General features: G+C 37.0%; 1 long non-coding RNA gene across 2 annotated transcripts in view; it reads right to left on the reverse strand.

Annotated features, from left to right (window-relative positions):
* Positions 1-6,055, reverse strand: part of LOC124978953 (uncharacterized) — a 53,049-nt gene extending 46,994 nt beyond the window's left edge. For both annotated transcript variants that reach the window (XR_007107593.1, XR_007107594.1), the window contains exons 1-2: positions 5,878-6,055; positions 5,658-5,769 (exon numbers count right to left, since the gene is read on the reverse strand). This is a non-coding gene — a long non-coding RNA (uncharacterized LOC124978953). The remainder of the gene's footprint in view (positions 1-5,657; positions 5,770-5,877) is intronic.
* Between the last annotated feature and the right edge of the window lie 19,066 nt (positions 6,056-25,121).

Genomic DNA, 25,121 nt, shown 5'->3' on the forward strand with positions numbered 1-25,121 from the left:
AGAAGCAGCCCCCAGTCCTGGACCCAGTAGCGGTCTAGCAGCAGCTTTCTTCAGAAGCACTGCATTATCAAGTTCCTCCAAGACTTCAGGCTACTGAAGGCTGCGAGGTGATATACTGGAAATCTACAGGGACACTATAAGCCAAAGAGGAAATCTGCAATATCTCAGAGTCCCACTGATATCTGACCAATATGAGAAAACAAGGGAAGAAAATGTCTAAAACAAACCTAGATACTATATCAATAAAACCCAATGACAGCACAGCAGAAGAAATGTCAGAAAGGGAGTTCAGAATGTACAAAATTAAAACAATCAGGGAAGCAAATGAGGAGATGAAAGAGCAAATGCAGGCATTGAAGGAGGAGATGAAAGAGCAAATGCAGGCATTAAATAAATGATCGCACCAATCAACAGTTAAAAGACCAAATATGGGAAGCAAAAGATCATTTGAATAAAGACTTAGAGATACTGAAAAAAAAAAAAAACAGAAATCCTTGAAATGAAGGAAATGATAAACCAAGTTAAAAACTCCATAGAAAGCATAACCAATAGGATAGAACACCTGGAAGACAGAACCTCAGACATTGAAGACAAATTATTTAATCTTGAAAAGAAAGTAGACCAAACAGAGAAGATGGTAAGAAATCATGAACAGAATCTACAAGAATTATGGGATATCATGAAAAGGACAAATTTAAGAAACATTGGGGTTGAGGAAGGCTTAGAGAAACAAACCAAAGGAATGAACAATCTATTCAATGAAATAATATCAGAAAATTTCCCAAATCTGAAGAATGAAATGGAAAACATAGTACAAGAGGCTTATAGGACTCCAAAATATACAAAATTACAACAGACCCACATCAAGGCACATTATTATGAAAATACCTAACATACAAAATAAAGACAGAATTTTAAAGGCCACAAAAAAAAAAGAATCAAATTACATTCAGGGGGAAACCAATAAGCATATCAGCAGTTCTTTCAATCCAGACCCTAAAAGGTAGAAGGGCCTGGAAGAACATTTACCAAGACCTGAAAGAAAATGGATGCCAACCAAGAATCTTATACCCAGTAAAACTTACTTTCAGATCTGACAATGAAATAAAATCCTTCCATGATAAACTAAAGCTAAAAGAAATTACAAATAGAAAGCTGGCATTACAGAACATTCTCAGCAAAATATTCTATGAGGAAAAGATGAAAAACAACGATGCAAATCAGCAATGGGAGGAATAGCCTAAAGGAATAGCCAAATAAAGGAGAAACCAAATCATGTCAAAAAACAAAAATGAGTCAAATGACTGGGAATACAAATCATATCACAATAATAACTCTGAATGTTAATGGCCTGAACTCATCAATCAAAAGACATAGACTGGCAGATTGGATTAAAAAGAAATATCCAACAATATGCTGCCTGCAAGAGACTCATCTCATAGAAAGAGATACCCATAGACTAAAGGTGAAAGGATGGGAAAAAAATACCATGCACACGGACACAGCAAAAAAGCTGGAGTATCCATCCTCATTTCAGATAATGTGGACTTCAAGCCAAAACTAGTCAGAAGGGATAAAGAAGGACATTATATGCTGCTTAAGGGAAGCATAAATCAGTAAGACATAACAATAATAAATATCTATGACTCGAACATTGGCTCATCCACGTACGTCAAACAAATCCTTCTCAATTCCACAAATCAAATAGACCACAACACAATAATACTAGGCGATTTTAACACACCTCTCTCACCACTGGATAGATCTTCCAAACAAAAATTGATAAAGAAACCATAGATCTCAATAACACAATCAACAATTTAGACTTAACAGACATATATAGAATATACCATCCAACAAAGAACGAACACACTTTCTTCTCAGCAGCACATGGATCCTTCTCTAAAATAGATCATATTTTATGCCACAAAGCTACTGTTAGCAAATACAAGAAGATAGAGATACTACCTTGTATTCTATCAGATCATAATGGATTGAAATTAGAAATAAATGACAGAATAAAAAACAGAAACTTCTGCAATACCTGGAGATTAAATAATACACTATTATATGATGAATGGATAACAGAAGATGTAAGGAGGGAAATAAGAAAATTCTTAGAAGTAAACGAGAACAAAGACACATCATATCAAAATCTCTGGGACAATATGAAAGCAGTACTTAGAGGAAGATTTATTTCATGGAGCGCATTCAACAAAAGAAGTAGAAATCAACAAATAAACGTCTTAACACTACAACTCAAAGCCCTAGAAAAAGGAGAGCAGACAAACACCAAAAATAGTAGAAGACAGGAAATAGTTAAAATCAGAGCTGAAATCAACGAAATTGAAACAAAAGGAACAATCGAAAAAATTAACAAAAAAAAAAAGAGTTGGTTCTTTGAAAAAATAAACAAAATGGATAAACCCTTAGGCACACTAACAAAGAGAAAGAGAGAGAAAACTCAAATTACTAAAATTCGGAGTGAACGAAGAAATATCACTACAGACACAAGTAATTAGAAGCTATTTTGAAAATCTATATTCCAACAAAACAGAAAACCTCGAAGACATCAACAAGTTTCTAAACTGAACTAGGAGGACTTACACAACTTAAATAAATCAATTTCAAGCAATTAAATAGAAGAGGTCATCAAAAGCCTACCAACAAAGAAAAGTCCGGGACCAGATGGGTTCTCAGCCGAGTTCTACAAAACCTTTAAAGAAGAGCTCATTCCAATACTCCTCAAAGTATTCCATGAAATAGAAGAGGAGGGAACCCTCCCAAACTCATTCTATGAAGCCAATATTACCCTGATACCTAAACCAGACAGAGACACATCAAGGAAAGAAAATTTCAGACCAATATCTTTAAAGAACATCCACACAAAAATTCTCAACAAAATTTTAGCAAATCGCATACAAAAATATATTAAAAAGATAGTGCACTACAATCAAGTGGGTTTTATCCCAGGGTTGCAAGGTTGGTTCAACATCCAGAAATCAATAAATGTCACTCACCATATCAACAGACTTAAAGTTAAGAATCACATGATTATTTCGATAGATGCAGATAAAGCATTCAATAAAATACAGCATCCCTTCATGCTCAAAACACTAGAAAAAATCGGGATAGTGGGAACGTTCCTTAACATTGTAAAGGCCATCTACGCTAAGCTCATGACCAATATCATTCTAAATGGTGAAAAACTGAAAGCATTCCCCCTAAAAACTGGAACAAGGCAGGGATGCCCTCTTTCACCACTTCTATTCAACATCGTCCTTGAGACTCTTGCCAGAGCAATTAGACAGACCAAAGAAATTAAAGGGATACGAATTGGAAAAGAAGAACTCAAACTATCCCTGTTCGCTGATGACATGATTATATATTTAGAGGAATCTGGAAATTCCACCAGAAAACTTTTAGAACTCATAAGTGAATTCAGTAAAGTAGCAGGTTACAAGATCAATGCTCATAAATCCAATGCATTTTTATACATAAGTGATTTTGGAAAGAGAAGTTTGGAAAACTACCCCATTCACAATAGCCTCGAAAAAAATAAAATACTTGGGAATCAGTCTCACAAAAGAGGTGAAAGACCTCTACAATGAGAACTACAGAACACTAAAGAAAGAAATTAAAGAAAACCTTAGAAGATGGAAAGATCTCCCATGTTCTTGGTTAGGCAGAATTAATATTGTCAAAATGGCTATACTACCTAAAGTGCTATACAGATTCAACGCAATTCCAATTAACATCCCAATGATGTACCTTACAGAAATAGAACAAGCAATTATGAAATTCATCTGGAAGAATAAGAAACACAGAATAGCTAAAGCAATCCTTAGTAGAAAGAGCAAAGCAGGGGGTATCGCAATACCAGATCTTCAACTCTACTACAAAGCAATAGTAACAAAAATGGCATGGTATTGGTACCAAAATAGACAGGTAGATCAATGGTACAGAGTAGAGGACATGGACACAAACCCAAATAAATACAATTTTCTCATATTAGAGAAAGGGGCCAAAAATATGCAATGGAGAAAAGATAGCCTCTTCAAAAAATGGTGCTGGGAAAACTGGAAATCCATATGCAACAGAATGAAATTAAACCCCTATCTCTCACCCTGCACGAAACTCAACTCAAAATGGATCAAGGACCTTGGAATCAGTCCAGAGACCCCGTATCTTATAGAAGAAAAAGTAGGTCCAGAGCTTCAACATGTCGGCTTAGGATCAGACTTCCTTAACAGGACTCCCGTAGCACAAGAAAATAAAAGCCAGCATCAACAACTGGGATAGATTCAAACTAAAAAGCTTTCTCTCACAAAGGAAACTATCAGTAATGTGAAGAGAGAGCCTACAAAGAGGGAGAAAATCTTTGCCACTCGTACTTCAGATAGAGCACTAATTTCCAGAGTATATAAAGAACTCAAAAAACTCTACACCAAGAATACAAATAACCCAATCAACAAATGGGCTAAGGAAATGAACAGACACTTCACAGAAGAAGATCTACAAGCAATCAACAGATTTATGAAAAAATGTTCAACATCTCTAGTAATAAGAGAAATGAAAATCAAAACTACACTAAGATTCCATCTCACCCCAATTAGATTGGCGATTATCAAGAACACAAGCAACAATAGGTGTTGGCGAGGATGTGGGGGAAAAGGTACACTCATACATTGCTGGTGGGGTTGCAAATTAGTGCAGCCACTCTGGAAAGCAGTATGGAGATTCCCCAGAAAGCTTGGAAGGGAACCACCATTTGACCCAGCTATCCCACTCCTTGGTCTATACCCAAAGGACTTAAAATTAGCATACTACAGAGATACAGCCACATCAATGTTCATAGCTGCTCAATTCACCATAGCCAGATTGTGGAACCAACCTAGATGTCCTTCAACTGATGGATAAAGAAACTGTGGCATATATATACAATGGAATATTAGTCCGCCATAAAGAATGATAAAATTATGGCATTTGCAGGCAAATGGATGAAATTGGAGAATATCATGCTAAGTGAGATAAGCCAATCTCAAAAAACCAAATGACCAATGATCTCACTGATAAGCGGATGATGACACATAATGGGGGGTAGGAGTGGTTAGTGTTAGGGTTAGGGTTAGTGTTAGGTTTAGGGTTAGGGTTAGGGAGGGCAGCAAGAATGGAGGAAGGAAGGACTGTATAGAGGGAAAAGAGGAGTGGGAGGGGTGGGGGTAAGGGAAATAATAACAGAATGAATCAAACAACATTACCCTATGTAAATTTATGATTACACAAATGGTATGCCTTTACTCCATGTACAAACAGAGAAACAACATGTACCCCATTTTTTTACAATAAAAAAAAACATAAGATGCCTTAATAGTATTAAGTACCACCTTAGGCTTGTATTATAGTTTTAAAATAAAGCTATTCAAGATGACTTGTGACTCTACCCCAGCAGCACAGCACCCAACTGAGAGCTTCATCTTGGATTTGACTGAAGCAAGTATTGTGTTGTCATCAGAAATTCCTCTAATTCAACAATTTCAATGGGTGAAGCACATAAGTATTTTCATACACTAAGTCAATTAATACCATGAGTTGGTTAATATTCTTGTGCCCACCTTAAGGATGTAAAAACTAAAGCTTAGAAGTAAGGGTCTTACCAAGGTTCATACAGCATGGATTTGCCACAGTCAAGAGTTTGCAGCAGCACACTGGCTCTACTGTCCTTATTTTCACAACTTCATGTAAAACTCAGAATCATAAAGGCTAGAACTCAAGAGAAAAGGTGGTAGAGGACAGAGGTGAGAAACAGTGTTCTAAACCAGAAAGGAGGTGTGTTTCCCAAATGCACATAAGCAGAGAGAGTATAATTGTACTTACTTGCTTTCTTCCTATCCTGAAGTACTCCCAAAGCTTGAGATTTAGAGCATACCTCACCTTGTGACATCCTATTTGTTTATTTGGTTTTTTGCTTGTTTTTCAAACAGATGGGAGACACACTACTTAAACTGAGCTGCAGGTTCTTTCTCTATAATGGCCTCATGTGGATGTGGCACTGTCTCCCCTGGTCATCCCTCTACTGCCAAATACCAGCTACTTCAACACCTTTCTCTCCTTGACAGTGGCCTGCTTCATTCTCTTTATTTAGACCAGGCACAAATCAAGGTTATTTGCTTTTATGTAACCAACAACAAAAAGACTAAATGCTTCTCAGAAATTAGATCCAAGTACTCAATGAGAGAGCCACGTATTTATATCGTTATCAGAATTTTAAGAAGGCCCATTTTCTTTCCAAACACATCTCTTCTCACAAACATGTGCTCCAGAGTACATTGCTTGTGAAAACTATACCTGTAGCTATTTGTTATTAATAGGCTTGATTTGGGCATGGGTTGTTAATAAAAAATCAAATCATTTCTCCTATCTGAGGACACGAAGACAATTCTTTCAAACATTGTGTTACTTTGTTACAGTAAAAACTGTGCTAAATGGAAATTCAGATATATAAACAATAGACATCAGATTGATTTGAGTTTAATTAGGAGGAGACTGTTGTCAGGGGTCCACCAGAGTTCAGCTGTGCAGGTGCTTAGGTAGTTTACTAAGATGTGCTCTGAAATTGTATCACTTCGATTATTTATTAACTGGGTTAAAAAAAATCTACCCAATTCTGCAGTCAGACTCAGAATACAGCACCTAAGTGTACTATATAACACAAGGAGACTGAGATGGGTTTTCGTTGTGGATTTTGATCCTATCTATGTCACTTTTTTAATTATATGGTTATGGTAAATTGATTTGTGCTATTTGGTGTTCGGTTTTCACTGTGAAACCTGAGGACAAATGACATTTAATATGCATGGTTGTTGTAATGAATAAATAAGATAATATATGTGAAAGAACATGTCAAGTGACCAAGTAGGTTGGCTATACATTGCAAATATGTCATACTTGCTGAAAAAAAAATCTTGAAAATAATTTGTAAACAGAGGGAATTAAGAATTCTTAAACAGCATAATTTCCAAATATTGAATGAAAGTAAAGAACTACATCAAGTCGACCCTCAAAGTTACTTTGTCTTTGAGGGTTGCCAGATGCACAGATGGTTGAGTGAGTGGTTTAGAGCCAGCCTTCTCCAGGCACACCATCAAGTTGACCTCATATGCGGGTTGACTCCAAAAGGGACTGAACCTAACTACCTAGCTGTCCTAAGGCTGCCTGAAATTCCACCTACACTCCTGAAGTGATCAGTCTAACATGGACCTGATGTATAGCAGAAGGCAGGGATGGGTATGTGAATCAGGGGACACTCCTTGATATTTTCCTTATTCTATGTGTATATGTGCTAGGGTTCACACTACAAGTCACAGACAAATGCATCAAAATTATCTTTAGTTGCAATTTTGCCCAAACTAGACAGGTATTTATCTCTACATATTCTTCCATAATCTTTATACCCATATCTATTGGTCATGTCTCCCATACTCTCAGGTTTTTGAAGTATTCATAATAACATTCACTCCTTTGGTACTGTGTGCCATATACACCACCAGGTACTGTCAAATTAGAGATACAATTACTTTTGAATAAGTAAGAATCATGACCCTAAGCAAATTTTGTCTAGCAGAATACAATGTGATGTTGAATGCATGTGTGTATGACATAAATAAAATACAAATGAAATATATGTGGTATATATGTATAATATATCATATATATGAAGTAAATAAAGAACACCTGTATGGGTTGAATCGTGTCTCCCAAAATCAATATCTTGAAGTCCTAACCCCAAGTCGTATCACAGAAAGCACCTTATCTGGAAACAAAGTTGTTGCGGATATAATTACTTAAGATCAAGTCAGGGATCATCCTACTCCAGTATGACCTGTGCCCTTACACAACACAACTCTGGACACATACATGCACACAGGGAAAATACCCAAAATATATTAAGGTGAAGATTAGGGTTAAGGATATATAAACCAAGGAATACCAAAGACTGCCAGCAAATAGAAGCCAGGATAAAGGCCTGGAACAGATCCTTCTATGGGTCCTCAAAGTTAATAGGGACAGCTCTGCTAACACCTTGATTTCGGAGGTATGCCTGCAGAATTGTGAGACAGTGATTCTTCTTAAGTCACCTAGTCTATGGTACCCCAACTCCTATCAAAGACATGTGCCCAACTGAGAACAAGCAAAGGCTATTTATTTAGAAATTGCATCTATACCTGTGTGTATAAATAAATGTAGTTGATTGCACATCTCCTTAAGAACTTCTCCATTTTCTATAGAGGAATATGAGGTTTAGTCACTTTATCTAAGGGGCCCTGACTACTCCCCAGGGCCCTTTAGAGCAGGATACTGCAGCCTCTGCCCCACACCTGTAGGACGAATCCCCATTCATTATACCTCTAATTAACGTAAAATTCCATGTCTATGTAGGTATAAGAAGCAGATCTCAATACTAAGTCCATAACTATAGATATGTTAGTTAAGGTTCTTGAAATTTATTTATTGATTATTATACCTGATATATACTAAGAAACCTTTGCATTAAGTAGTCTCCATGTATTAATAAAATGTATTCTAACATGTAGTAAGATCACAAAGACTTTAATATGTAATATAAAATGACATTAGACAGAATCTCTCTAGCAGGCAAACTCTAATTGATAGCTCTCAAGGAATAACTTTCTGGGAGGTGACTGCCCAAAGTTTGTATCACCACATTGAAAGAGTTCCAAGAGATTCAGGATAGCTAACACCTAGGAAAGAGCTCAGTGAGGAGAAATGGCAGGAAGCTACAAGAAGTGGCAATAATAAGACATTACAATTATAATAATAAAACTGATGAAATTATAATTGTAAATAATGTATATTGAAAGTTGCCATGTTTCTCATAGTATGCCACAGTTATTTAACTGGTTTTCTAATTTAATCCTCATAACAAACCTTCTGAAACTAGCCCAATTTCATTAACAAGAAGACCGAGACTCTCAAATGCCAGATGACTCTCCCAAGATCACAAAGCTAGCAAGTGGCTGAGTGAGTCCAGTCCCGGATTTCTGCTCTGGTGAACTTTAGTATTATTCTACACTGAATGTCTTGGGCAGCTCCTGAGGCCCAAAGCAAAAGGCTAAACTATTTCATGAAATCTGAGGAGCAAACTCAGGACCGAAGTCATATATAACAAAGGCTAGGAACAAAGAGCAAGGACCTTGTTCTTTTGTGTAAAACAGCAAGGTTCAGAGCAAAAATTATGCCTCTGAATTGGTCAAAAATGTCTGTAGTGCTCAAATCTCACTTCCATTTGCTCTGACTACTGTGTATTTGGCTGACCTGACTTGATAGAGTTCAGTCGTGGCAGAGAGGGGTTAGGATGGTCCAGACACATAGTAATGGGCTGGTCATGTGGGTATCTTCTTGAGGCATCAGTGTACAAAGGGCACTGAAATAGCAAGGGGATGAGTTAGAAAAAATGGTACCAGTTAACATAGGTTTCTGCGCACAACTGAAATGACTGTTAAATCATAAAACAATTTTCTCTCACAATGAGTAGAAACAATAGATCCTTATTTTGAACATTAGAATGCAACAGAAAGAAATTGGTTGTCATTTGTTTTAACCCACTGCCTTCAGAGGAAGGAGAATCCTAGCAACCTGATCATCTTTCCTCTAGTGAGCACAAACCAAAATCTTCATCCTCAAAAGCAAACACATTTGCCACTCCTAAAAACCATTTTAAGGAATAAATATGGAAGCAAATTAAAGAAGCGGAGACAGAGTGCAGTGCTCTCCAAGAGAATATGAGACACCTATGGGAAGGAGTAGAGGAAAAAATTTGGTCACCAATTTGGAGACCCTTACGTATGTCGGCAAAACGTAGTCAAGAAAAAGAACACCTGAGCATAATGAAGGAAAGAGAAAATGGAGACTGAGAAATTCAGATGCTGAGGGGAATGGCCTACCACTAGTTCAAAGTGGGGTGTTGTTCCAGCAAACTCTCTTCCTCACCTACAGAGTTTTCAACAAGTTATGTGGGAGCATCCACATGAAAGAGAAGACAACCTCTAGATGAATAATAAGGATGCAAAGAGATATCCAATTTGGATTAATTGAAACTCTAGTTTGTTTCATTTTCCTGTTCTGTATGGGGTTGAAAGGAAGGGCAGATTATGAACTCTGCCAGGGACATTCTAATATTGTTTGACTGCAAGCAAGGATTTGCTTACCTCTGGCCTGTCCGAAGGACTTCTCTGTCAGCAATGCCAGGGCACCAATTTGGAGACCCTTACGTATTATATTCAAGTAAGCCAGAATAGCATGAGCGGCATTTATCAGTGCTACGTGATATTGCACACCATAAAATGAAGTTGTGCCAGCTGGCACAGGATTTTCTTGGCCCTGTATTTCCCTGTAGGATAATTAATTGCAGTGGAAAGTGGACAGAAAGTTTTGGTTGGTGAAGTCTAACAGGACCTGATCTGGATGTTGCAGCAAAGCACACGGCCCTGCTCAAATGCCGTGCTTGGCCTCCCCCGCCATAACCCTGTGGAAAGCCAGCCCTGGGGAACAAGCTGTATTCTGCACTTTGAATGCTATTTTTTCTCAGCATGAGGAAGACCAATAACTCTTTCTGAAACAGAAAACAAGATCTCGAAGAAGGTATAGAGCTATTTTTAAAACTATGAAATGATTGTAAAGGAGCCCCTATTGGAAATCCATGTGGGAGGAAGTTACAGTATTTATGCCCCAATATGTCGCCATCCAGAAACTACACATTATATGATGGTCATAAAGGAGGAAAACAGAAGGCTACCAGTTTGATGTGAACAAAGGAGCTACTGTTCCTGCTGATAATAATAATAGTTACTGTAATAGGATGTCGAGTGAAAATTTTCCAGTTGCCCTGTAATTGGCAATTAAGGTCTATATTCAAAAGAGAGCCATCAACAAATGGGGTCATATATAGCCTCCCAGGGCTTACAGAGAGGGTGGGAAATATTTCTAGAACAATCTCTTACTGCTAAATACCTGTCAACCAGTACATATAATGGATGACCAAGGAGAGAAAGGCAGAGGGGAAAAGAAAGTCAGTTCTTCAACATCTTCAGTCTTTTAGGGAAGAATATACTCATGGTATAAGAGAAATTGTGCTCTGCTTGTCCTACGATCCCACCACCATCACCCTAAAGACAAGGGATGGTGGGCAGTGGAGTTTTAAGCAAATCAGTCACAACCTGGGATACACCTGCAGGAGAGATTGGCACTTGACTCCCCCGATGATGTTCCCAGCATTAGAGCTCTACAAGGCTATGTTGATGCTTCCCCAGGAGCACTTGGGGAGCTTGGTGCCTATGCCCTGGGGAGTGTAAATGACACAGAATGCTGGTTTCTTGCCACAAAATATCTGAAGATGGGAGGTTTCCAAGAGTAGCATTTTTCAGGAGGAAAACTGTACCTCCCCATTCCAGAACCTCAAGGCTTCCAGACAGTGTGGAAGGAAGATCTCTCTAGCCCCAGGGTCTCCCTCTGAAGAGATGATGGAGGTGTGGGATTTGGATAGTGACAGTCAATGGAGGGGCATGTGCCTCTTCATTGAAAGGCATGCTGAGGAAATCTGGAACATCTCCAAGGAAACCATGTACATACTGATAATCTGCAGGTGCCTACACACTGAGGGAGGCAGGGGCAGGGCAGAAGCCATTCTGCATCATGGCAGCAACCCCAAGCTGCGTGTAACCCTTACTAACTCCTTGCAGTTGCCCCAATCAGAAAGTGCAAATTCCAGAACAGCAAAGGTGAGGAGAATTGAAGGAGAAAACCCTGCCCAGTTCTAACACCAAGCCTTCCAACTTCAGTTATAGGCAATAATAAAAGAGGCAAAAGTTTTAAATTTGAGGTAGAACTGGATTTGTAAACTATCATGGACTGGAACAATAACTATAAATACCCAGACAGTTATAGAATTTTGTAATGTCATTCTCAGTTGGGAGAATGTGCTTCTAAATAGCAAATTGAGAAAAAAATAAACTGACTGTAAAAGAAATCAATCATCCTTGAAAATATTGCATGTGTTTCACATATGCCCCAAACCCCAAGAAGTGGTATTATTAAATCCCTTTTGCCAATAAGAAAACTAAATATAAGTGTAGCTCACCCAAGTGACTCAGAAGACATAACTTAGCCAGGCCTGGCAGCACACACCTGTAATCCCAGCAGCTGCTGGCTGAGGCAGGAGGATCACGAGTTCAAAGCCAACCTTACAAAAGCAAGGCACTAAGCAACTCAGTGAGACTCTGTCTCTAAATAAAATACAAAATAGGTCTGGGGATGTGGCTGGGTGGTCAAGTGCCCCTGAGTTCAATCCCCAGTACCCAAAAATAAAGACATAACTTAGATTCAGGCTTAGGGTTGAAATACTCAAATTCCAAATGCTTTTCCCTACACAACACTATTTTCTCTGGTTTCCGTGATGAAAATCATCAATACCCTTAAGGTGAAGTAATACTACATATATTAAAATGATTTATAGACCTATCTAGACCAACTGAAAGAGGTTTCAAGCTCTATTTATGTGTTTGAAAATGTTCACCTTTCCATTTTCCTCACTCCCTTCAGCTCTACAATTCAAGTACTAACAAAGAAAATTGTGTCAACCCCCTTGCTGAGTGTGGGTAGCATATTTATCCATGAGATAGGCATCTGTGATGCTTAAATTTGTGTGTCAACTTGCTAAGCTACAGTGTGCAGTTGTAAGGTCAACTAGATGTTGCTATGGTTATTTATGGATATGTTCAAGATGAACAATCAGTGAGTTTAAGTAAATCATATTACTCTACAATATTTGCTTCAAGGTGGACCTCATTCATCAGGTGAAGGTTGTTAGTGTTGAAGATGGAGGTTTCTCAAGGAAGAAGCAATTCTGCCTCAATTCTATAACACAGACATCTGGCCTGAGTTTCCAGTCTTCCGACTTTTCCTACAAATTTCAGAGTTAGAACTGTGATGTTAAATCTTACCTGAATTTCCAGCCTGCCACCTTGCCCTATGGATTTAGATTTGTCAATCTCCATAGTCTTGTGAGTCTCTCTCTCTCTCTCTCTCTCTCTCTCTCTCTCTCTCTCTCTCTCTCTCTCTCTTTCACACACACACACACACACACACACAGAGTCATCCTTAAGTATCTGCAGAGTTGTTCAAGCACCCTTAACAGATACCAAATCTATGGATACCCTTATATAAATAGCATGGTATTTTCATATAACCTATCCACACCCTTCTGTATATTTTATATCATCTCTAAGTTGCTTACAATACCTAATACAATGTAAATGCTATGTAAATAGTTGTTTTAATATGTTTTTGTGAATAATGCAAAAGAACAAAGTCTATACATGTTCAATACATAAACAATTAATTTTTCCAAATATTTTAAATCTAAGGTAAGAGAATGTGCAGATTCAGAACACACAGATTACAGAGGCCATCTATATATATATTGTGTGAATCAAACACATGCACACACACACACACACAATCAAAAAACATATCACAAAACATATACACATAGAGTTTCTCTGAATAATCCTGGCCAATAGAGTATCCATATTTTCCTTTTAGGTATGAAGTTTATAAAATTTAAGTTATTTTCCCAAAGCAGCTGGTAAATGATAGGTCCAATAGTTGACACTGTGTTTTACTCTTTGGTATTCCTTCCATAGGATACCAACTAGTACTTCAAAACAGAGAGGTAAAGACCTTATTTTCTTACTTTGTTATATCCTCCCTATATATACCACTAGACATTCCTTCTGAAAGCTAAAATATGCTCGGCTGTGGGTCAAAGGGAGGAAATTCCTGGCACATTCTCCTTCTCTCAGGCACCCTGCATAAGTGCCAAGCTTGGGTGTGTGGGGAAAGCTCTGTTGCTGAGAGGGAGGCACAAGGAAACCAGTCCATGACAGGCCCTTTAGAGCTCCAGCCCTCAAAGGGGAATGAAACTGACCAAATTATGTCATGTGCATGTACAAAAATGTCACAAAGAATCCCACTATTATGTATATTTATAATGCACCAACAAAAAACTTTTTAAGCCCCCACACCCCAGGGAGCATAGAAACCAGTTATAGTCAGTGGTGTTTATTTTTTTAGGCACTTAAGAATCTCTCTGCTTATTTTCTTACAATATTCTTATTCGGTTGCTTTCATCTTTTTGTGACTGTAGATCAGGTTATTCTCCATTTTAGAGTTCCCAAATAGTTCTTCTGTTCAATGGATTGTATTTGGGCCTTCACCATAAACTGCAGGCTGAGGCAGCACAAAGCAGAGCTGTGGGTGGCAGCAAGTTCTGTTAAGAAATTCTGCTACATCGCACTGACGGCTTTTTTTACAGCATATTTTCACCCTTGTGCCAGGTAACCTTCACAATAGCTCTGCGCATCAGGGAAGTCAATGTCATTATCTGCATTTGACAACTGAGCATAGTGAGATCTAAAACAAACTTAATATATTTTTTCCTATTGCTATGTCCAGTTAAACCTAAACTTGTGTCTAGGTCTACTGAGTCCTTGCCTGATAACTGACTTCACCCAATTTGTCTTCCACCCCTTTGTCTTAATGGAAAATTAGCTACCCAATCTGGGTTTCTATGTATAGTCTCTAAAAAAGAGGCTAAAACTGACTTTTGATTTGATAAAAATCATTAAGATAAAGTCCTGTACTGTAACTGATTTCCTAATCCTTTAATTAGTGTTTAATAAAATAAAACTCAAATATAGCATTGTAGTAGTATATATAATGCAGCTAAAACCATTACTAATTATTTATTTCAGAAAACATTGTTAAGCAACCATGCAATTGTCAAAACAGACTCGCCCTAGGGAGGACTGGCCTCTTTTTGCTGTTCAAAAGGGTCATAGACGGAAATAAGAAGAACATACTGGAACACTAAGAATTTCTTTTCGAATTATTTCAAGGAGAAAAAATTACAATAAAAAAACAGAAGTAGGCATTATATTTATTAGTTCATTTATGGAATGGAAAGTCTAAAATTGTTTATCTAATATTGTTGCATTTTTTATGAGTAAATACAATAGGAAAGGCATTTTTCTAGACATGATATATGCATGATTTCACAAAAATCCTCTGTGCATTTTAATGAGAGGAAATGGAAATCCAGAGAAGTCAGACAAAGTGCCACAGAGACTTTTAATCTGGGCTGAGAGTCTGCAAACCCTACACAGTTTGCATTCTACCTGCAATGCAAATAATAGATTTTCTCATAAATTGAAATCGCTTTTATGATTTTCTATGTATATTTCTTGCTTCCTTTCCCTTTATTATTGCATGGAAATATTAGACAAGAGAGAGTATGTTTTACTCCTAAAATGTTTGTCCCAGATGTATGTTACTCCAGGCTTTGTAGAATATGTGAATCCTATTATGAGCTATGGTTTAGAAGGTGAATGTTGATGGGAATAATAATATTCCTGCTAATAATAACATGAAAGTGCAAATGACTTTGTGCCCTTTACTAGGGTGAAGAAAAATGGACAAACTGGACACAACAATTGAGAAACAGTCTCATACATGCTGCTCAGTGTTCAGCTGGAGGAACTGCCAGGAGCTTAATTCCTTATGCTGCCCTGCCCTGCCCTGCATGCCCTCCTTTCTTGAGGGGACAACCTGGAGGATAGATATAAAATACAAGGACAAGAAAGGAATCTGTGAAAGGATACTGAGGGGAATGTGAGGATTGGAAATTGGAGCTATATTTGAATATAATTTGATGCTGGAGTGTAGGAAGTTTAACTGCAGAACATAAAATTAAAATTAACTTTAAAAACTTGGAATGGACCCACCTTTTGACCCAGTTATTCCACTCCTCAGTTTATACCCAAGGAACTTAAAAGTAACATATTATAGTAACCCAGCCACATCAACAACTTATAGCAGCTCGATTCACAATAGCTAGATTGTGGAACCAACCTAAATGCCCTTCAACAGATGAATGGATATAGAAACTGTGGTATATATACACAATGGAATATTATTCAGCCATAAAGAAAAATAATATTATGGCATTTGCAGATACATGGATAGAATTGGAGAATATGATGCTAAGTGAAATAAACCAATCCCAAAAAACCAAAGGCTGAATGTTTTCCCTGATAAGAGGATGACGATATATAATGGGAGCGGGGTTGGGGGGTGTGAGAAGAATGAGCACAACTATAGAAACGAAATGATGTACCCCATTTGTGTTCAATGAATCAAAATGCAGTCTGTAAAAATAAAAAATAATTTTAAAAGAATTATAAGGAATAAAACTCAATAGCATCATATCTTTTCACGTCCAGAAAACAAATAAAAACTTTGCATCAAAGACACTGCCCTTACTTTCCAAGAAAATTATTTATTTTCACAATAAATTTGTTTTGTTTCTGGTATCCCAGAAAAGAGAACAAAAATGCTTTAAATAATTTCCATTACAATTAGTAATCTAATTAAGACTTATACATGAACTTCCAGGATATACATATACATATATATACGCACATATATATATATATCACATAAACTTGTATCACATACACATGTATTCATCCACATATTTAAAAAGTTATATGGTTACATGGTTTGTAATATTTAGTTCCACTGTGTGAAGGACTCAGCAAACCACCACTCTCTGGGGGTTGTCTCTGCCCTAGCACAGTCAGAACCTGAGCCTGACCAACATCATAAGCTCATCACTCAGTGAAAATACACTCCAACCTACATGTTCTGCAGGTTTACCCCTTGCTCTTTCACTGATGTCTCTCACTGCTCTGATAGTTGGCATGTCTCCTTATCATAGAACTTGAAATTTGATTCCAATTTGAGTTCTGGAGACCTCTCACTTTCCATTTTCTTATGGTTACTCTCCTTTCTGAGAATACTGAGAATACTTGTCCAGACCTTACAGTGGAGTTTGTTTTCTCTTGTGGTCTATTTGTTCTGGATATTGACAAAACTCTAGCTAGCTAGCTGGATATAAAGGACTTAGTTAAAAAATTAACATCCCAGGCTGCAAGTACATCTGCAGGCTCCCTTATAAAGTAGTGTGGTGTATTGGAAAGAAAAGGTGCCTTTGGGATTAGAAGTATTATAATTCAACTTTTATCAGTGTAGGAAAACTTTGGCTTCTAAATTACAACAGTACCATTCAAAATTCAGTTTTGAACCCAATGCTACAAATGCAAGTAATCACAAACAAAAAGATGAACATATGAATGATATGAAAATTTGAAAAATTTTCCATGGAAAGAGTAAAACAAATATAAACTTGCAAACAAATATCTATAGTAAATACTGACAATTCTGGGGTCTTTATATTTAATATGTAAGAATTTCATTTAGATTAGTAAGAAAAATACTCATTATCTGGTAGATAAGTAAATTAACAAAATGTATGATAAGGCAGTCCCAAGGAAAACTATACAAATTATCAGTATTTTAAGATGAAGACTTTCCAAAATAATAAAAGGATAAAATTAAACATAATAATGGGAAGCCACTTCCACCCATAAAATCAGACATTTTTAAATGAGTGTTTTGTAGGAGCGCTATGAATCAATAAATAATTATCTCCTTGCAGGTTTGACTCACAGGTGTCATTCAGGACTTTCAAAATTACTTCCTCTGAGTCCTCTGATCTTCCACCAATGTTTGCTCTCCATTTCACTGCCCCCTGCATTTTCTTTATAGAATTGATCACTATCTGATGTTACCTAATTTTTGCTACTAGTTATTACTCTCTTCCCACTAGAACATGTACATGAGAAAGGAACCTTCACAGTAACATTCCAACTGTCTTTATTTGTCCAACATCTCAAAAGAATTCCCATTATATTTCTCAATAAATATACACTGATTGAAAGACTGGAAGAAATGCATAATACACACTTGGAAATCATGGTTCTGCAATGTGTATCAAAAACTTTCAAATCAGTCTTCCTTTCAATTCAGTGAACCTACTTCTACCGGTACATTACAGAAAACATGATCTGAAAATCACTTTAAGATGTATATGTATAGTAGTCATCTCAGTACTATATAATATGAAAAAAAGAAAAGAATACAAATGTTCAAAAGTAGAGAAGTAGTAGTTAAATAAATTATGGTGTGTATCTTGTATGGAAATTTATACATTCATCAAAGCCAAGCTTTGATCGACCTAGATGCCCTTCAACAGATGAGTGGATAAAGAAAGTGTGACACATATACAATGGGATATTACTCAGCTTTAGAGAAAAATGGAATTATGGCATTTGTTGGTAAATGGATGGAATTAGAGAATACCATGCTAAGTGAAATAAGTCAAACCCAAAAAACCAAAGGTTGAATGTTTTCTCTGATATGCAAATGCTAATTAACAATGGGAGTGCAGGGATAGGAAAGAATAGAGTTACCTTTTATTAGGAAGAGGGGAGTGAAGTGAGGGGAAGGGGGATGCGGGTAGGAAGGATATTAGAGTGAAACAGACATTATTACCTCAAGTACATATATGACCACATGACCAATGTGATCCTACAATATGTATAATCAGAAAAATGACAGCTTACACTCCACTTATGTATGATTTATCAAAATGCATAAATGTGTTCTGTCATGTACAACAAATTAGAACAAATAAAAAATTAATTTAAAAAAAGCCAAGCTTTTGGGAACTATTTTATAATCTAAAATATTTCTTAAAACAGAAACAGTGCATAAAGTTTCATATAAAGAATTATCCTAATTTTACAAATATGTGTATATAAACAAAGATATCCCCTATGTGTCATAATTCATTGGCTTTTAAGTTCATAATTTCCTTTATGCCAAATTGCAGGTGCCCAAGTACTCCTCCACGATTGCTGAAAGACTCCTTGTATCTTATCATGTTAACTTGCCAGTCATGCCTGGACAGCCTTGTGACAGGATCCTATCTTATAAATCCATCCCAGCTTTCATTTCCCACTTAGTTCTTTCTGAGACACCAGTTTTGCAAGTCTCAAGTGTTTTCTGTGTTTTCCTTTATATCACTGCTAGCTAAACATCAGACAGCCCTTGGACATCCCTCAGCTGCCTACAATATTAATATACAACAGGAATATTGGAATACAAGTACAACATAGGAAGTGGCTCATGAACTCAGCCTTTGCCCAGGTTCCATGGAAACAGATTCTAAAGCATAAAAGTAAATGTAGAAAATGTATTGGGAAATGTTCTTATGAGATAAACCTGTAGGAAAGTGAAGAAGGCAAGATTCATAGTGGGAGAGGCTAACCTGGTGGGTACATTAGAAAATGCAAGCTTTTCTGAGTCTAGAGGCTGTTCTAGACCTGGGATGACAATTCAGAGTTCTCCCAAATAGAGGTTAATGCAGGGCCTTTTACTCTCCCTATCAGTGAGTCACTGGCTATGAGCCAATCCCTGGGAGAAGACACAGAGTATCCATTCAGAGGCCTTGAACATTCAGAAGTATTGTTCTCCAGAGCTGTGTTTATGTTAGAGCTGAAGAAGGGACCCTCTTTGGTCCCCATTACATTAGTCTGTGCAGAGTGCTATAACAGACTTTGTGGCTTAAACAACAAAAATGTATTTCCTCATAGTCTGGAGTTTAGAACTCAAAGATCAGCTTTCTGGGCAATTTGGTTTCTAGTGAGGGTTATCTTTCTGGTTTGCACATGGCCACCTTCTTTTTGTCTGTACATGGCCTTTCTTCAGTGTGTTTTTGTGGACAGAAAGTAAACTCTGATGTTCCCTCCTCTCGAGATGCTAATTCTATTGGATTCAGGCCCTACCCTAGTGAACTCATTTAAGCTTATTTAATTATGTAGAGGCTGCATGTAAAAACACACTTATACTGGGGGTTATAACTTCTACATACAGGCTGAGGGACACAAAAATTCAAATCATAACACAGACATCCACTACACACTGACAGAGTTAGCAGTCTTCTTGAGGTTCCTTTTCCATCACTCCAGTGTACTTGGCTCCTATCAGATGCCAGTTCTTTCTTTCTACCTCCTCTGCTAAGAGGCAACTTTGTGTCTATACATTTTTCCCCCTAACCCTTAAGGATGTATCATACCTTCTTCTAAACCAACAATACATTTAAAACCACAGTGATGGCATTTCATCCACCATGTGTAGATTTTTCTCAGTGGTAGAAGACCATGCAGAATCTGTAGTTTGTCATATCGCTGAAAGAGAAATCTCTTTTTTCCCCTTTTTGAATTTTTTTTAAGTTTTTAAAGTTTTGATTGGCACAATCACACATTGTTATGGGTACAATGTTCTATTTTAATATATATGTGTACATACATACACATACATGTATGTACACATTGTGTAATGATCAAATCATGGTAATCAGCATACCATCTTAAATATTTAGCATTTCTTTATAATAAGACCTCTCAAAATCCTCTTCTAGTTTTTTTTTTTTGAAATATATACTGCGTCATCATTAACTATAGTCACCCGACTGTGCAGTAGAATAAAATATATAGTTATATATATAGTTAACACATAAAATCATACCCATGGACCACCTTTCCCCTCCCCTACTCTACTCTGAATTTTAGTGAGATCAACTCTCTAAGATTTCCCATGTAAGTAATATCAGACAGTCTTTGTCTTTCTGTGCTTGTTATGGGGCACAACTTAAGAACTGACCGATCACCACTGAATAGTCCAAATTTGAGAGTCTTTATTAAACCGGCCGGCTGACTGTCTCACACAATGCCCCAAAAATGGCTACTGAGAGAACAGCCCCCAACCATAGGGTTGTAGGGGTTCTTATACCAAAAATCACATCAAACATAAATGTCTGTTGCTATGATTCAAAATTACAAACTAACATCATGAGATCATCAACAGAGGGGTAAGTGGCTCAAAATGACCCTCACCTAAGAACAAACTAAAGAATGGTTACTAACATCCACACAATCACCGTTCACGTGGTACATTGTTTAGGAGCAATAGGAATCAAAAGAGAGCAATTTTTCATTACATAAGAATTGTCATTTTGTATTGCCAAACATGTCATGCTAAGTAACTGATGATGGGCACAGAGGTGGGGTGCCCCCATGGGAGAAGTTAAGTAACTGAAGATGGGCACAGAGGTGGGGTGTTCCCATGGGAGAAACTTATTTCCTACATAACATTGAGTCTCAGAGCAAAATGGAGTCTGTCTAGCCATTTCCCTTAGAGTCTGGCCTATAACATTCTCATGGAGCCAGATCTGTCAGCCCATCACATGCTTAGGGATTTCATGGAACAAACAAAGCACAATGACCAAGTCTTGACCTCCATTTCTTGCTGTCTCACCCCAGGAACAGCAGCAGATACATGATTGTGCTGATGTACTACATGTGGAGAGCCGTGGAACACACCACCGAGCTCCAGGACAGAGTGCTGGGATGTGGGCTGGGGTGTCTGCCGGCTACCTGCCCTCAGTGTACTCAGAGTGCACGCTAGATCCTTCCCACTGATGATCCTGGACAGGGGTGCCAGCCTCATGCTTTCAGTGCTGTGACCCGGAGAACTGCAAGACCCACTTCCAGCAGCAGCTGTTTGTGGGAGACCAGAGACCATTCCTTCGCTGGAGCCCTTTCTTCTGGATCCTCTTTTGTCTCTTTCATTTATGTTTAATATATCTAATAATGTGATTTAAATTTGCTATTTTAATCTCTTTACTCTTTACTATACTTTATTTTTCTTTTCTTTCTGTATTCCAACGGACATAATGAATTTTCTTTTACTGCTTTTTAAAACGTGTGCTTCATTTTCATTTTACTGTTCTACTAATTGAAGTCAACATTTTTTTCTTTCATAATTTCATTAATTTCTGTGTTATTTATGTCTCCTTTATTCCTATAATCTTATCTCCTTCTTGAATTCTCCACCCAAACCTAGTGTTACATGGTCTCCATCTATGATTTTAGCTTAGATTACTATGGTCATACCTTTGTCACACATTTATTGAGGTACACTTAACTTACACAAACTACATATGCTTAAAGTGTACAATCCTATATTTTAATATGCACATCTTAAAACAATTTTTATTTTACATACTATACACAGGAAATTGAACAGATTATTTACCTCTTGTATTTTGTTTTCTTCTATGTTGTTTTTTTCTCTTGTTCAAGGATGACTTTCATGAGAACTATCAAAGTAAATCTTTTTGTGATAAACTTTCTGAAGTAAGTGATTTAATTCCAATTCACCTTTAAATAATAATTTGTCATGACCCCAAATTCCAGATTTGAAATTCTCGTGCTCCCTCTTTAAAATATCTTACACCCCAGTGATCTTCAACACTATGTCCAGGGAATCTGGAACTGCAGAGAATATGTAAAGGAACCTAAAGGAGATCTAAAAGCTCCCATAGCTGGAAGACAATGCCAGTTGAAACACACAAGCAACAGAAACGGAAGTCTTTGAAAACCACTCAATTAGGAAGTTGTAACAGCATAATTGAGCAATAGTTGATGAGTTCACCAAGTATGCCTCAATGATTGCTTCTAATTGTTGCTCATTGATGTTTGATGTCAGTAATACTCTACCTTATTTTCTAAGCAGTTATTTTATATCATTGTGCTGACTGTGCTCATACCTCTTAAGGTATTTTCTGGTGCCTCCACCAGAGGGGCTGCCCCTTTCCCAAAGCTACTTTTCTTAGTTGTATGTACTTAGCTCCCAGGCCTGCAAGAGGAAACTTTGCCCAGAGACCACCATTCTTCCTAGGTATCATCACCCTATGACCTTCCAGGGTGGAGTCTGCCTGACATTGTCTCCCTGCCTCCATAAAAGCAGGGTAGTATTGTAGATTCTCTAGGTACAAAGTCAAGCAAGCCAGTGTTGATCTGCTCAAAGAGGGATCAAGAAGCAAATTTAGAAAGTTCTCTAGAATGTGAGTCCCCTACAGAATTTTCCTCTCTGAACTGCCCACACATGCTAGCATATAGCTGCGCTTGGCATTTTCTCAGTGAAAATACTGCTCCCTATTCATTTTCTCTTATGTCTGGGAAGTTTACATTATAAAGTAAAACATGTGTTTTTCCATTCTGATCCTTTGTGTGCTTGTCTTTATGTAGCAAAAGCTTAATTTGAAAGCCAGAAAATGTTCTCCAAACATCCTGAAATATCAATAATGTCTGAACAGTTACAAAATGTACAGAAGTTACAAATATTAACTTCAACTAGTTCTCTTTTAGTTTCCTGCATTTTTATTTATGTGTAGGGTGTAACTAGGAGTTCAAATTTTTTCCCAGAAATATTAATTCTTTCATTTACTCACCAAAGTGCCCTGTACACAGTCCTGAACTATTTGCAATGAGGAGTTCTATATTATTATTTTGTTCCCATGTTGATACCTTTAAGTAAACTATTAACTCCTTCTGTTGCAAAGCTGCTTCATATTGAGTTTTATTGTGTGACCAATAAACACATTAATTTGGCCACTTCTTTTGTATATTTGGAATTCCAACTTTCTGATAAAATATAAAATACAAAACAAACATGAATCCAGTCTACTGGAAATGCAAAGAAGATTCTTATAATGAAAGTAAAGCATAAAATATAATAACTTTAGTGTGGGTCAGTGATTGTCTTTGAAAATCTCTTGTTCTGGTTCTATTAATTTTTTTTGATTCATTGTATACAAATGGTGTACAATTTTTCATTTCTGGTTGTACATGAAGTAGAGTCACATTGTTTGTTTACCCATGCATGTACATAGGGTAAAGTTTGTCTCATACCGTTATCTTTCCTTTCCCCACCTCTTCTCAATCCCTCATTTCTCTCAACACAATCCAACATTCCTCCATTCTTCCCTTACCCACCCCTGTTTTGTATCATCATCCACTTATCAGAGAAAACATTCAGCCTTCAGTGTTTTGGGGATTGGCTTATTTCACTTAGCATGATATTCTCCAACTTCATCCATTTACCTACAAAAGCTATAATTTTATTCTTCTTAATAACAGAATAATATTCCATTGTGTATATATACCAGTTTCTTTATCCATTCATTTATTGAAGGACATCTAGGTTGGTTCCTCAATCTGTGAGCTGCTGTACACATTGATGTGGCTGTGTCACTGTAATATGATGATTTTAAGCCCTTTGGATATAGTCCAAGGAGTGAGATAGCTATGTCAAATGGTGGTTCCATTCCAAGTTTTCTACATAATCCCCATACTGCTTTCCAGAATGGCTGCACCAATTTGTAATCCCACCAGCAATGTATGAGTGTATGTTTTTCCCCATTTTGATTGGGTGAGATGAAATCTTAGGATAGTTTTTATTTGCATTTCTCTTATTACTAGAGATGTTCAACATTTTTTCATATATCTGTTGATTGCTGTAGATCTTCTGTGAAGTGTCTGCTCATTTCCTTAGCCCATTTGGGTTATTTGTATTTTTGGTGTATAGATTTTTAAGTTCTCTATAAATTCTGGAGATTAATGCTCTAACTGAAGTATGAGTGGCAAAGATTTTCTCCCACTCTGTAGGCTCTCTCTTCACATTGTTGATTGTTTCCTTCGCTGAGAAAAACTTTTAGTTTGAATTTATCCCATTTATTGATTCCTGTTTTCATTTCTTATGCTTTGAGAGTCTTGTTAAGGAAGTCTGGTCCTAAACTGACATGATGAAGATTTGGGCCTACATTCTCTTCTATTTGGTGTGACTCTGTTAATTTTAAGAAAAATAATCTCATGTAGAAGTTCATGAAGGCACTTGGGGATACCTTCTCACCCTGAATGCAAGAGTTCTTTGCAAAGTCATTTTTCCTTATGCTCCTTCAATCCAAGGTAGTAACAACATTATGAAATTTCTGATTTCATAATAACATTTCAGATTTCCTAGCATGGGCTAACTTCTTATATTTTGTGTGCAAATAACTGTATTGAAATTCCTTTCTTGTAAATATCTAGATGAATTTCTAGATACTGAACAAAGTAACCTACATCTGCCAACATCTGGTTAGGATGGATGTTGTCCAGATTTCCAGTTATGATAGGTAACATTTTTCTTTTTTTCTTTCTTTCTTTTTTTTTTTTTGGATAACATTTTTTATTCTT

This window comes from Sciurus carolinensis, chromosome 3, assembly GCF_902686445.1.
Source record: "Sciurus carolinensis chromosome 3, mSciCar1.2, whole genome shotgun sequence".
Classification (NCBI taxonomy): Eukaryota; Metazoa; Chordata; class Mammalia; order Rodentia; family Sciuridae; genus Sciurus; species Sciurus carolinensis.